Raw genomic sequence first — 13447 nt, 5'->3', positions numbered from 1 at the left:
AGTACATTTTATTTTATGAAAAATACCGGGCATAGTTATATGTGTGGCTGATTCAAGATCCACATAATTTCGGAAAACGAAGAAATTATACTAACGAATATTTAATTACGCTTAAAACAGAAACATATATTTTGTTGAGACTGAGCGTGATTATGTAAGTATGTTTAGACTACGCATCGCTTCAGCACATTTTAGACAGAATTAAATGCGAGATACGGGACTTTAAACGTCTGTGAAGATACTCGCAACAGTTTCTGCTCGTTCCCCTACAAATGCTGTAGCAATCAGCCGCTAATGGCGACAGAGTTACGGCGAAGAACAACCTCACGCAAGAGCATCATTATACGGAACATACAGGCCACAAAGGTCTGCCATCTTTAATGATAATAAACCCCGTAGCATCTTACCAATGCGAATTTCGTCTGCCCGACTCTTACGTAACCTAACATAAACTAACTTAATGAAAGCATACCCGCTTAGCATTTGACAATTGCGCATCACTGACCTAATTTAATGTAATTTAATCCAAATCAATGTTAATATAACCCCTCAAAATCTGATCACTGCGGATAGTAGTCTGCGCATGCGCGACGCTAACCTAACCTAATCTACCCCAACTTAATAATAATGTACATCCTTGTCTGGGGCGAATGCCCTTAGACCCTTAGCCATAGTATCTACTTACGTCCCGACCAGCAGCTATAAAAGTGATTTTTCCTTCAGATTAAATTAGAGGGTTTCTAGAAATAAAATTATTTACAGATTTAATAGCATACAAAAGTTACACGCCAATGTCATCTAAATAATCGCCTATAAGGTATAACAAATTTAATTATATTTGTTTCTTGTATCAAAATCGATAGAGTTGTCTTAGGAAATTCTAATTCTTTATGCTAAACATTTATAGCTAGAAAAACCGATGATAAAATTGCATGCTATGTACCGACGAGCATACTGTCCATAAAATTTATTAAATTCTTACGTATGGTGGTCATTATAACTGTAAGATTTAAATTTAAATTTAAATGGTTCACACTTCGTGGTTAAATTTGTTCATATATAAAACTATCGAATTCTATTTTGAGCTGTTTCAAGCGTATATACAAACGGACAGGCAAACAAATTTCAACAGGCTTTCTGGTGCTTTCCGAACGTTCTTAAACACAGAAAGTATATCAGTATAATACTTATTAATCGCCAGAATACGATATCAGAACCATCTCTCTGAATACTGTGTATTTAAACGACAGGTATCTCAGAAAATTGGCAATGTCCGATGTATCTGTAGAGCAAGGCATTGAACTGCGTACTTTGTGATGACACGAAGAACAACCGAGATGTAAAATGCAGACAGGTTTTTGTTTTTGTAATAAAGAGCATTGTGACAATACATTTTGTGCATTTATTAGTTTGTAAACGTCGAGGTGAAGGTTGTGATTTCAGGGCGTTTGTTAAATTCGGTGTAATTATAGAACAGAACAGGTTACTAAATGATCTGGTAGTGTCAGACTGTGAGGTCTCATTACTGAAGGCTTTAATTAAAGAGGAAACTCTATTATATATGCCTGAATTCAGCTGTCATGCACCTGTTCTGCTTCTTCACAAAGAACTGAACTAACACCCCGTGGGTAATTAACGAACTCCTAGCATTATGCAGCCCGCATATTCATCATCTGAGAGAAAGAAATGGCTTAGTCATGACCTAACACGGAAGATTTGTGTAATTTGCAAACAGAATATGGGATTCCATTCGTTTAATTTTTGCTTAATTTAATTCAGAGTGAAACGTGACTTTGTCAAAATCTATACACTTACATAAAGATTAAAATATACAAAATGGAAGAACATGGTATGACGATATGCTGATAACAGGCCGCTTATGTTTCGAATGACTGGATGATAGCGAATAAAGAATTGGAAAGAACGTGGGATGAATCGGTCGTGGCCTAATTTAAGGTACTATGCCTAGATTGTTCCAGTTTTGGTTATATTTCACGAAGACTGAATGTTGTCATTGATGCACGTAATTTAAAGTCATTGCTATGCAGCAATCACCAATTTAAGTCATTCTTGCATTAATGTAGCAACAGGACGGTGGAAGCACAGGGATGTCCAGGCCTGGTGACCAAGACAAAAGAAAGGTGGCCGTGGGAAAATGGGAAAAACCCTTGGAGGCCAAGCCACATCATGTGAAGGGCCTACCACGTGGGTGATCTAACAGAAAAAATTGTGGGACTAGGCGAAGGGGTTTTACCAGGAGTTGCGTCCACGGGTTACAATCCCTGGACGTGGCCTAGCCCCGTAGGATGGCGTAATGCATCGGTGACAGTCCCAGTCTTTCTCAGGCCTCGATTATATTTTCTGTACCAGGGCATCATCAACAGGTGGAGTGCCCACGCTGGAGAAAGCAAGGACAAAGAATAATAACAATACGATCAACAATAAAATTAAGTTTCTATTATTAAGTAACAATGGCACAGGTCACGCAAGTTGACTGCTTCACGGGAAAATCGTGACAGAAAGACAGACATGGAAAAGAAAGAAGCTAGGAGAGTAAGGCAAGAGAAAGGAAATAAATAAAAGAGAATAGAGACAAATAAAAGAGAGAGAAACAAATGAAGATATAAATAAAGAAGAAATAATGACGTGCGGTAAGAAAGAAAGGAACAGAGTTAACTTTTCAGGCAATTAATTCCCAAGTATTTACTGAAGGTGAGAGTGCCACTTGTAACGCCCTCTGCTCCACTAAATCACAAGGGATTTCCAACTACATGACCCGGACCCTAGGGCGAAGTTTATCAACGTGTCCCATATGCCGCTAATAGAAGCCCTGACAGGGACATATATGTCGAATCAACACTGGTACAAGTTTAATTATGTTCGGACGACAGCCATTGCACGTCGCTTGGGAGACGGGCATCGGAAACTAAGGGACCGGACAGATGTCACCTTGCACAGACAGACTCAAGCTGTTGCAGCTTCCGTAAAATTCCTTTCTGCATATTCACTAATAGTTACGGAAGGAAGCAAGTTGATATGAAGTTTCTGTCGAGCGGTAACTTCGCACAAATGCGTCACGCGGTTTCCACAGTTCCCGGGAAACAACGACTTTGGAAACAAGCTTCTATTTCGGAAAATTGCCTACATAAGAGAAGCGAAGTACTTTTTTTTTCAAATTTCCTCCTTCACTGTGGTTCTCTAAACATGTCCCATTCTTCGTTTCCTCCCCAAACATGCAGAACAGACTCACAGCCTCAGTACCAACAAGAGAAGAAATAAGTAACTAAATTCCAGAGAGCAAAGTGTTTTAGGAGAAGCTGTCATTCAGCTGACCAAGAAATTGCCCGCACTATACAAAACCCAAAGACTCGCTACCGCGTTAAAAGATTAACCACTCGAACGTAACCTGAGCCAATTTAATCCTGTTTACAGGCATACCTGTTCCACAGATATGAAGCAATCCGGGTGTTGTAGCTAATGTCTACAAAACTTATGCTGGCGGAATCCGCTGTTGTATACGATCCTATGGCAGTTCCTACCGCCTCCCATCTTTACAATCTACAAACTATTTTTCTTAAGATCGATTTGAATATTATCTTCTCATCTATTACTCCGTGTTCCGTGTGGCCTTTTTTCAAGAAATTTCCCCTTGAAAATTGTGTACGTAGACCTACAGCTTTCCCACGATTCTAATTACATGGTGAGTCCATAGCATCGTCATAGATTTCACTGCTCTAACGATACTAGGCGGTCTATATAGACCATGTTCTTCGTCACATCGTGATCTGCTCCCTCATTTTATTCTTCTTAAGCCCAAATATTTTGCTATTCGCCATGTTTTGGTACACTTGCAATTTGTATTTTTCCTAAGGTTTCGGCCAACTCAAAGCAAGTGTGAAAGTAACTGTTTCGTAGTCATTTGTAACGCCAGCAACTCTCCGATAACCGTAGCCGTCACAGAAAGCGAACGTAGTCACGACGTCCGCCTACGTTCCGCTCTGGACGTCTGGTCGATACGAGCGCCACCAGAATGACGTCATATTGACAGTGTACTGGAAATGGACGCAACAACTCCACATCCGTGAGCTATTTCTGAGTTACATATTTTGTTAATTACCTAACACCAAATCATCATCATCTTGCCTTCAGAGACGAAGGGCATTGACATGCTAACCGGTTTCAAACTCCTCACTGTTGCTTCTATTCATCTCTTGAGCTCATTTATTAAAACCAATATAACCGAAAATGTAATATCTTCTTCAAATTTCGTGATAACCAGAGGTTTGTGACACTAACTACCTCAATCGAAGAAAACACGTCGTAAGAACCACATGGTTGATAAACTGATCAATAAATTCTCTGTGAAAAGTGTTCCGAGAGAAGTTAAATCCTAAAGAATGATGTGGTTTTCCAAACTTGTGCATTTACAGTCTTCAAGAGAATAAATAAGGATAGTTCCCCATGGCTTGTTAAACACATTGATTAAGATTAAACTGACCTCTCGGTTCCTTCCGTAATCTGGCCGCAAATACAAATGGCATTACATGCTGTAACATGCGATACTAAAATCGATACCATAATCCAAATTCATACCACAGTAAACGCACGGACAGCGGGGTTTTAAGTCGAATAAAGTAGACGGTCACCAGCAAATACCTTTTGCCACTCCAAAAATCACGACAGAAAAATTCCCTGGTTTTATGGAACCCGAATAGTTATAAAGAAAATCGAATTTGAAATGTAAAGAATTCGAGTTACTGTGGACCGACAGAAACCAAAATTAAATTAGCCTGAAGGCACCTAATAGCAAATATTATCAACGTACGTCAAATCGTATTAGGACGAGTTCCTAATTATTCGTCAGTTTCATTGCACTGCAGACAAAGATTAAGTTTACATTAAGGTAGAATCACAAAATTTTAAATAACAAAAGTTGTTACCCTCCCACGTAATAAGCAGAGAAGAACACGTACAGAAACGTCATTTGGACCGGGGTTGCTGAAGCAAGCTGAATGTAACGCTTAAATACAATCAAACTTTTTGTACGATGTTATTACAATTTACTTTTCCGTTAGCCATCCGTTTTAAGCAGTGGTTTGGAAGTGTAACGCGTGTTTTTCCTATTTATTTTTTCACAGTAGAGCAATACGATCTGTCCCCACTCTAGTCATGAAATTAAATCATTCAGAAAAAAAAAGACACACACTGCATATCCACGTGAAAATAAAAACAGCACAGACCACGTGCTGCAGTTTAGTCTGTGCCTTACCGCTGCCTGCTACATAGCTTCAGCACTTGATACAGGATCATAAATGACGCTTGTTAATTGGAAAGCAAGATAGGTCCAAATCTGTTGCCTTTAAATTCCACAGACTACAGCAGACACCAAAATAAATGTTGCTCTAAAGATTTTCTTCACAGTGACTAGCCCATTTTTCAGGAAATCTCGTATTCGATACTGACGATTTCGTAATCTTAATATATTCAGAAGAGTGCTAACATGGCACCACAAATTAGTCTAGTAAAATTCGTATTAGTAATAAATAAACATCAATGTTAATAAAGCACGCATATGTACACACGTTTTCGAAAAAAATTGTACTCCACTGCAGTGAACATCTTCACTATCGAAGACCCACATCTCTGTAAAGGCCAAGTAGCCTACGATCAATACAAGAAGTCATTTAATATAGTTTATATTCTGACAATGTTTCCCTAATTAATTTGCCCGTGACTGCGCTGTGCGCTTCGGTTGTCCAGCTCAATCCATTTTCATTCATGAAGACTTTCTGACAACCATTGTATAAACAAAGGATCCCATGATAAATCGTTCCCCGTCTTTGTTTGAGTTCATTCGTTCATAATCTCGCGCTCCGCCATCTGCTGCATGATAAGACATATTGACTTCCTGTACACCATTTCAATCTCAAATCCCTCATTTCTGCACCTTACAGTACTAGCCATATCTCAATCTAACCAGAGTCTAAATCAACGTCACCAGCGCACGCGAAATCCGAAGACTAGTGTCTCTAATCAACCCACGTGATAAACCACAACTCCAGCAACGACCCAGGGACAATCGGATAAGTGGCAAACAAACATCCAAAGAGAATTATAACCATCACCACTGCATAAAAATCCGTTTTTTGTAAATATTCGTATCTTTCACCGTCGGTGTAATTTACCACTGGTGCTTCACCGCGGCGTACCACGGCACCAGTTTACCACTGTCTTTGACTCAACGCCTATGTACGTCGTGAAGATGAGAAAGCTGTCGCCACTTTTCTCACTATTCCGCCATCGTCGCCAGCCATCAGAAACACTCAGAGTCCTCTTTGTCTAACCACGTAATACGGACTCTCACTCCACTTCCCCACACTTAATCACCCCTCACTGCCCATCAGGCTGAGATCATTAGCAAGGCGCCCGACAAATTAATAGCTAAAACCATCAACACCAACAGTCACCAGCGAACCACGGACAGTCAACCAAAAAAGACAACAGGTGTACAGGTATAGGTTAATTGTATAATCAATATTTTAATCTCGTTGTGGACAAAAGGTTTTGTGCACAACCGACACGGCTTTTTGCCAGAGAAAATGCTATCGAGTTCAGTCGCTGTGAAAGCTTCAAGTCTTGTGAACATCTTTAATCTTTAGGTTTTTAGAAAGGTTTTCCCCTAACTACACATTCTCTTAACTATATGAATGTAGGATTTGAGGTTATCATGGCGGTGAATACGAAGATCGCTGTCTTCTGGGTTGTAGCACCGTGTAGTCTGGTAGAAGTCTGCCGACCTTTCAGAGGTCCTTGCTGCTTCTATCACCAAGACGATGACCACCAGAAGACAGCCATCTTCGTTCATGTAATTTTGATCTGTCGCAATTTCCAAGCATCTGACCTTACTTTAACTAAGATAAACTTGTTTTATAAAAAGTTTCGAAATTTCGTGTGATTTTTCTGATTCTGCGTACGCAATCCTATTTCATGTCATATAACATCGGGACTTAGCAGAGGATCGACTGGGAGACGGTGACAATGTTTCTGTTAATCGGCAACCTCAAAACGCCAGCGAAAATAATAATGTAAAACAAACTTGGAAGCAAATAAGACCGACAACATGCATTAGTTTCAGACTGTCTTTGCGTGATAAAACTGCGACACGTTTCGTCTCTGAAACTATTTAACGGATTTAGATGAAATCTGGTATAACGATCTTGCTGAAAACTGTCGGGAGAATCGTATTTTGCTAAGTATCGGTCTAATATAATATAAAATGTCTGATAACTAACACTCTCTATTTTTTTAAAAAAAATGGCTTCTCTCACAAAATACCATACAACAAAACATATAAATTTAGTTGCGACTTAAATTTCATTTTCAAACAACACTTGATGCAATGTAAGACATATTTAAATAAAAGCAGAAATAATATTTACATCTTCTTGAGCTGTCAAACATTAGGTCTTCTGCCCTGATTCGATTCAATATCATTTCTTAAATAATCAAATATCATATTGTAGTGAACCCTGTACGGGGGAACGACCCATTTCACAACAACACAGCACAGAACAACTCGCTCGTTGATTTGTGTAGCTGTAGACCTAAACATACTGTGGTTAGCTTCAAAACAGACATATGAACATCCAGAGCAAACAACACATCATTTTAAAACTATATGTACCGGAATATAACCTATACAGAACGCTTCGACGTTATTCCTTCCTCTGTCACAAAGAACCCACGCATGTACACCAGAAATGAGAAACTTTTTATTTTATCTATAGGGCAAACTTAACCACATTTCTGTCCGTAAGAAATGCTGAAAAGTATGCGACCATTCGATAAAAGAAGTTTACTTTCTCTTGCTTTATTATATCAGCTCGCAGAATCTTGTGATCGTGAAATCGAATTCTCTTTTCCACAGTTTTCTCGGTCAACACAAACGACAAGCGGAACTGTCGTCAAGTCAACGACATATTTCTATTCGGAGACAACAAACAAAACAAGTCGCGTCCAGACGTCATAAAACATTTTCGCCTCAGTTATCAATTATAGTCAACAAATTAAATCAAGATATTACCAATGCGTTTTCACAACCAAAAACGCATCTGACTATAATGGAGGAACACCAAGATCGAATTCCGGACGGAGCAAGGTCTAACCTGAATGCGTTTCCTATGTATTTATATGTCCCTGGCACAGATAATAGGACCCAATCTGTGTTACCTGAAAAAAATATTTTGGCCTATATATTCCTGTACTTGCCAACAGTGGGGTTTCCATCTCCCTGCATTCAGCCATGCTGAGGATTTTATTTACGACTGCAACACCCAAGACAGGTTTCTTTTCTTGGCTTCTGAACCTCACCAATTCGCACTTTCTACCCACTATCAGGTCCAACCGATCCTAACACAGGAAATCGCAGTTCGGGTTATTTTTCGCTTCGTCTCTCTCCTCTGATTAGCCAGCAATATCAGGCTACTCCTCAAAATAACATATTCTGGATCATTAATTCAGTACTACTATAGCGTGATAATAATAACGGCAAATTTCCGACTTCACAGGAGCTAATTTACAGAACAATGTGTTCATAAGTTGACACGGGTAATTACAGTTTACGGCCAACTGCACTGCTTCAACAGAAAATTAGTTACTTCATATAGCCGGATGAAGAACAGTGAAATCGGACTGAGGTAGCTGAAAGTGGTCGATGTTTTTTTTTAAAGATATTACCCCTCCGTGTGCACTGAAAGACTTGTGGTGAGATAAAAATCCCAGAATATCCGGTCTCTGGGCCAAGAATTGAAATCAAAATATCCACACTAGAAAGAAATTCTAACAACTGGATGAAATAAAGATTCCTGTCTTAATGCGATGTCTTTCCGTGTAGTGGCAGAAATTTATCGATGTTTCAGTGGTACTTCCTGCCTCCATCTTCAGGATGATTTTAGATCTTCACGGCGATGATTATAAAGACTGTTTTGTGGGATTTAACACAATGTAGTCTCGTAGATATATACCGACGTTTAAGAAGTGCTTACTCCCTTCATCATCAGAGCGATTTGAGCGACTCTCACAGTAGCGAGTATGGAGACCGTCTTCTGGGATTTTAAGCTGTGTAGTCTCGACGTTTTAGAGATGATGACTGCATCCATTATCAGGGACATGGCCCTACTCGGCGCAAAATCCCAGAAGACAGCCACCTCCATACTCACCGCCGTGAGAACCTGAAATCTCAACAATATTAATTGTATCTAAGAACAGTGCAACGGTTTAAGATTGTACTAAAACTCATGGTGGGGCGAGACATGGTATTCCGTTCGGATGACGTGTCTTGCTAAGCTGTCGGATTCACGATCAACATCTAAGGATTATCCTGGTTCACGGTACAACTAACCCAATTACAAGCTCCGGGTAGCCAGGAAATTAATAACTCTGCAAGCTCTTAGAACACACAGGGAGAACACCGCGAGCTATGATAATATTAACGAGAAGCTTCGCTGACACGCGCTATTTAAAGGGCGATCAAGTGATCTGTTTCAGATGCCAGGGGTCGTTCATTATCCTCCTGAAGTGAGATCCACGAGGACCTAGAAGAGCATTTTGTTCAAGGAGCCCACGTTTCGTCTCTCACCAACAAACAAACAGGAGTATGTAAGGAAACAAAGGTAATTCAAACATTATTAGAGTCGTCGAATGAAGGAGGGTGAGGCGAGCGGGACCTGGGGACGTACTGGAGGATAATATTAAAACGGATCTTCAATAAATATGTTTAAAGGTGCAGAGTGGTTTTATGTGGTTTTGGGTTAGATGCAGAGGAGGACTTCTGTAAATATGGTAATGATCATTCTCCATAAAACGCGAGTAAATACCAACAAAGACAACATCGGCTTGTCAAAGAGTCTGTCCCATGGAGTTAAGGGGTCCGTAAACGAGGGTCTTGAAACACAGGGGGAAACACAACTTTGATTTTTATTCTACCTTATGTTTCAAAACTTTATATCACATTTTTTAGGCAGGACAGCATATTCATCATACAGACACTCAGCAAAATTAAATTTAAGAAGTATATTCGCAGTGCCCAGAAAACATATCATAACTCCGTTGCAAAGATCAGTCTGTTAACATTCAGGAAAAGATAGCTGTTCATTGTGAGCACCTAACGGAGAGGTTTATCACACGCTGTAGGCAAAATGGAGAGATAATGGTATACATGGTTACCACAGTGTTAAATATAATGAAAACATTGTTTTCGATGCCAAGTTGCCTGATTCAGGGTTGAAGTTCTTTCCCTCAAAAATCTTAGTTCAATGGTAGTCTAGAACAGGCTGGCATCAGAGGGACAGTCAAACAGCTCAAATCACTGCATTTCAGTAACAAGTAAGTGGTCGAAATAGCAACTTAAGGTACGATTTGTCAGTTCCAAAAACCGAAGTAAAATTCAAAATGTAGCAGTACAAACGCAGCGTTGCGAATTCAGCTCTTGCTAGTAAATTTAATATCCTAGCTGTAAGTGTAACCGCGATTTCAATTTCATCGCAAGAACTAATTGTTATTAATCCATTTGCACGGTCTCGTAGCATGGAATGTGTTTATTATCTGTGCTATAAAGGTCTGCGTTACTAGTTGTAACAATATGCTGGTTTAGGCAGGTCTGTCGGTATTACAGTCACGAAACAAATTCAATATCTCTCCTGAAGACCGAGTCCTATCTTTGTTACTTTGTGTCTTATTATTTCCGAGGATTTCGCGGTAAGTGAGTTTATATGTAAGCATTTTAAAAGAGAAAAGGCGACTGAATCTTGACATTCATTCTCAGTATGCCAGCTTAATAACATTCACTTGTTTCCTTTCTTAGAACGCAGTCTGATGGAAACCGCTACTAAATCAAGACTTCGTTACCGAAACAATATATCAGACAAGGGATTGCAATCTTCAACAAAACACATGGCGTTATTAACAGAACTTTCAGAAAACAAACGTAATAAGAACGACATTATGAACACAAAATATAGCAACAAAAGGAACTTGAAAATATGACAACAAACAGCGCTGACAAATACAAAAATAAGATACGAATACATTTAAAATATTTATTATGAGTTAAACTGATACTTTGTTTGTTTGTCATCAGTCTTTCGACTGGTTTGATGCGGTCCTCCATTTTTGCCTATCTTGCGCCAGTCTCTTCATTTCTACATATTTTTTGCAGCCCACATCCTCAGAAATCTGCGTCACATAATCCAATCTTTGTCTCCCCCTACAATTCTTCCCTTCAACTGTTCCTTCCATTACCAAATTAACCAATCCTGGGTGCCTCAGAATGTGTCCCACCGTCCTATCTCTTATTCTCGTAAGATTTTTCCTTCGCCTATCCTGTCTAAGACCAGTTCATTTCGTACTTTATCAGTCCACTTAATTTTCAACATTTCAAAAGCTTCTATCCTTCTTTCTGGCTTTCCCACTGACCGTGTTTCGCTTCCGAATAGCGCTGTGCTCCAAACATATAAAGCAAAATAAATTGCTATAACGTTGATATCGAATAAACTCAAATTCGGCAGAATACCAACGAAAGGAACTTGAACACAAACCGCTGGGCCGAAGAAATAATTTAAACCGGATGAAAAGCTGCAGAGGCCAAATGCACTACGGCGTTTAGGAACAGGCAATTAAATCCACTCTCGCGTAGTCCATCATCATGATGACGTTATTCTGTGCAACACTGACACAAGTCGCATGTGTCTGAGCTGCGCTTTACAAAACCCGAACTTCTGTAACGGTTTACCAAGAATCGCAATGTTGACCACTAGTATTTAAAGAGTCAAAGTGGTAGTTTTTATTCTATCTACTTATTTCTGTATTCCTCGGAACCCTGAGAAATAATTCTGATTTCACTTCCATACAACACAATTAACAGACACAAATATAGCTGAATTAATATTCTTATACCGTTACTTTAAAAGTGTACCTACAACTTCTTAAATATAAACACATCCTAGATCCAACAAAGCATGCTTAACAGGAGGATGAGGAATACGCCTATTATATAATAGGCTTACATAATTTGTACCCTCCATAAAATATTATTAGGATGAACAAATGAAGGAGGACAGTATTTAATATGCACAGAGGAGATGACAATACTTGTCTAAAAACCAGAAGAGATCCAGGCACAGTTGAAAGAATATTATTAAAATGAATCTTAAAAAGCAGGCTGTAAACTTGATTCAACTAGCTGAGTACAGATTCCACTGGCGGGCTTCTTTCAAACCGGTAATAAATCTCAGAGTTCCATAATAGGTGGTGAATATCTTGGTCATCTGACCGACAAGCAGCTTCTCAGGAAGGCCTCCTGTCATGGATTCGTTATTATTACTCATGAATTAATCTGTCATTCGCTTTATTAGGCATCCATTTGTAATTATCCGAGGGAGTGGAAAAATAAATCTAGATGATGGTGGATTTTTAATTAGGTACTCCTTTCAGTCGGTGAGCTTTAATTTGGCTTGAATACGTTTGTATGTGGGTAAATACACTCTCTTCTGTGTCATTTAACAAACTGATTTAGAGCGGTCAGAGGGAGACTGAGGCTGGGTGAGACTATACAAATGGCACGAGGAATAACTGTTGGCCTACCGCAGGTCATACATTCCACTCGCTTTTGGTCTGGTCAGCAGACTGCGGTCTCAGGAGCGCTCCACCCGTTAGTCCTCGCTTTCTGAGCAGACAGAGAGCGGCAATCGAATCATCCATGTTCGGATTCCCAACCAAAAGTTTATGGTCATTTCTTATTTCCAGGGTGTTTGCGTTTGGAATTAAAAGCAAAACACGTCCTTGCGTCTAAGCACCTCCCCCATGAAAAGAATCGAAGCTTCAAGCATTCTACAACCATGAAAATAAACGGTCATCATGTGGCACCATCTGCACACAGCAATGAGAACAAAAAATGCTAACACCCATGGCGAGTCAAACTTGTTCGTCACCTTAATGGCTGGTCTATCAGGTCTTGCTCTGTGACTTAAGATTAGGGAAGACACTCTCAGAGCTTAATTTATCATGTTCACAGCCGTGCAACCCATTTCTTCGCTCTCTGTAATAAAACTACTGGTACAGTCTGTGCCCGGCAGTTTACACTACAAAAGATGTCATGCGATCTATAAGAGAGGTCTAAACGTTAACGCGCCTCTATACCCACAAACACCCACAAATAGAAGCTGACATTTTCCGGTCCCTCTGCATATAACAGTCCAACTTCGGCTGTCTCGTTACCTAGCAACTTAAATCTTCGAAGCACCTGAGAAAACAACGCTAGCATCCAAAATATCATAGAGCGCAATCTGTAAGTTTGAAGCCGATACTCGAAAATTAATTAAGTTGGTCGCAATCAGATCTTTAGACTTGTCGGCAATCCTCAAAATTCCCTACCGGTTGACAAACACCGACA

The 13447-nt window shown here is 39.6% G+C and overlaps 1 protein-coding gene across 3 annotated transcripts in view; it reads right to left on the bottom strand.

Annotated features, from left to right (window-relative positions):
• The window catches only part of LOC110834027 (cysteine-rich motor neuron 1 protein), a 370078-nt gene that overhangs the window by 252234 nt on the left and 104397 nt on the right, over positions 1–13447 (bottom strand). The gene's annotated exons all lie outside the window — the stretch shown is intronic.

The sequence above is a fragment of the Zootermopsis nevadensis genome, unplaced genomic scaffold (assembly GCF_977971745.1).
Source record: "Zootermopsis nevadensis isolate Lab colony 2312 unplaced genomic scaffold, Znev_1.0 Znev_ptg000017l, whole genome shotgun sequence".
Classification (NCBI taxonomy): domain Eukaryota; kingdom Metazoa; phylum Arthropoda; class Insecta; order Blattodea; family Termopsidae; genus Zootermopsis; species Zootermopsis nevadensis.
The sequence above is the reverse complement of the archived record's forward strand: the minus strand, read 5'-3'. Positions and strand labels throughout refer to the sequence as shown.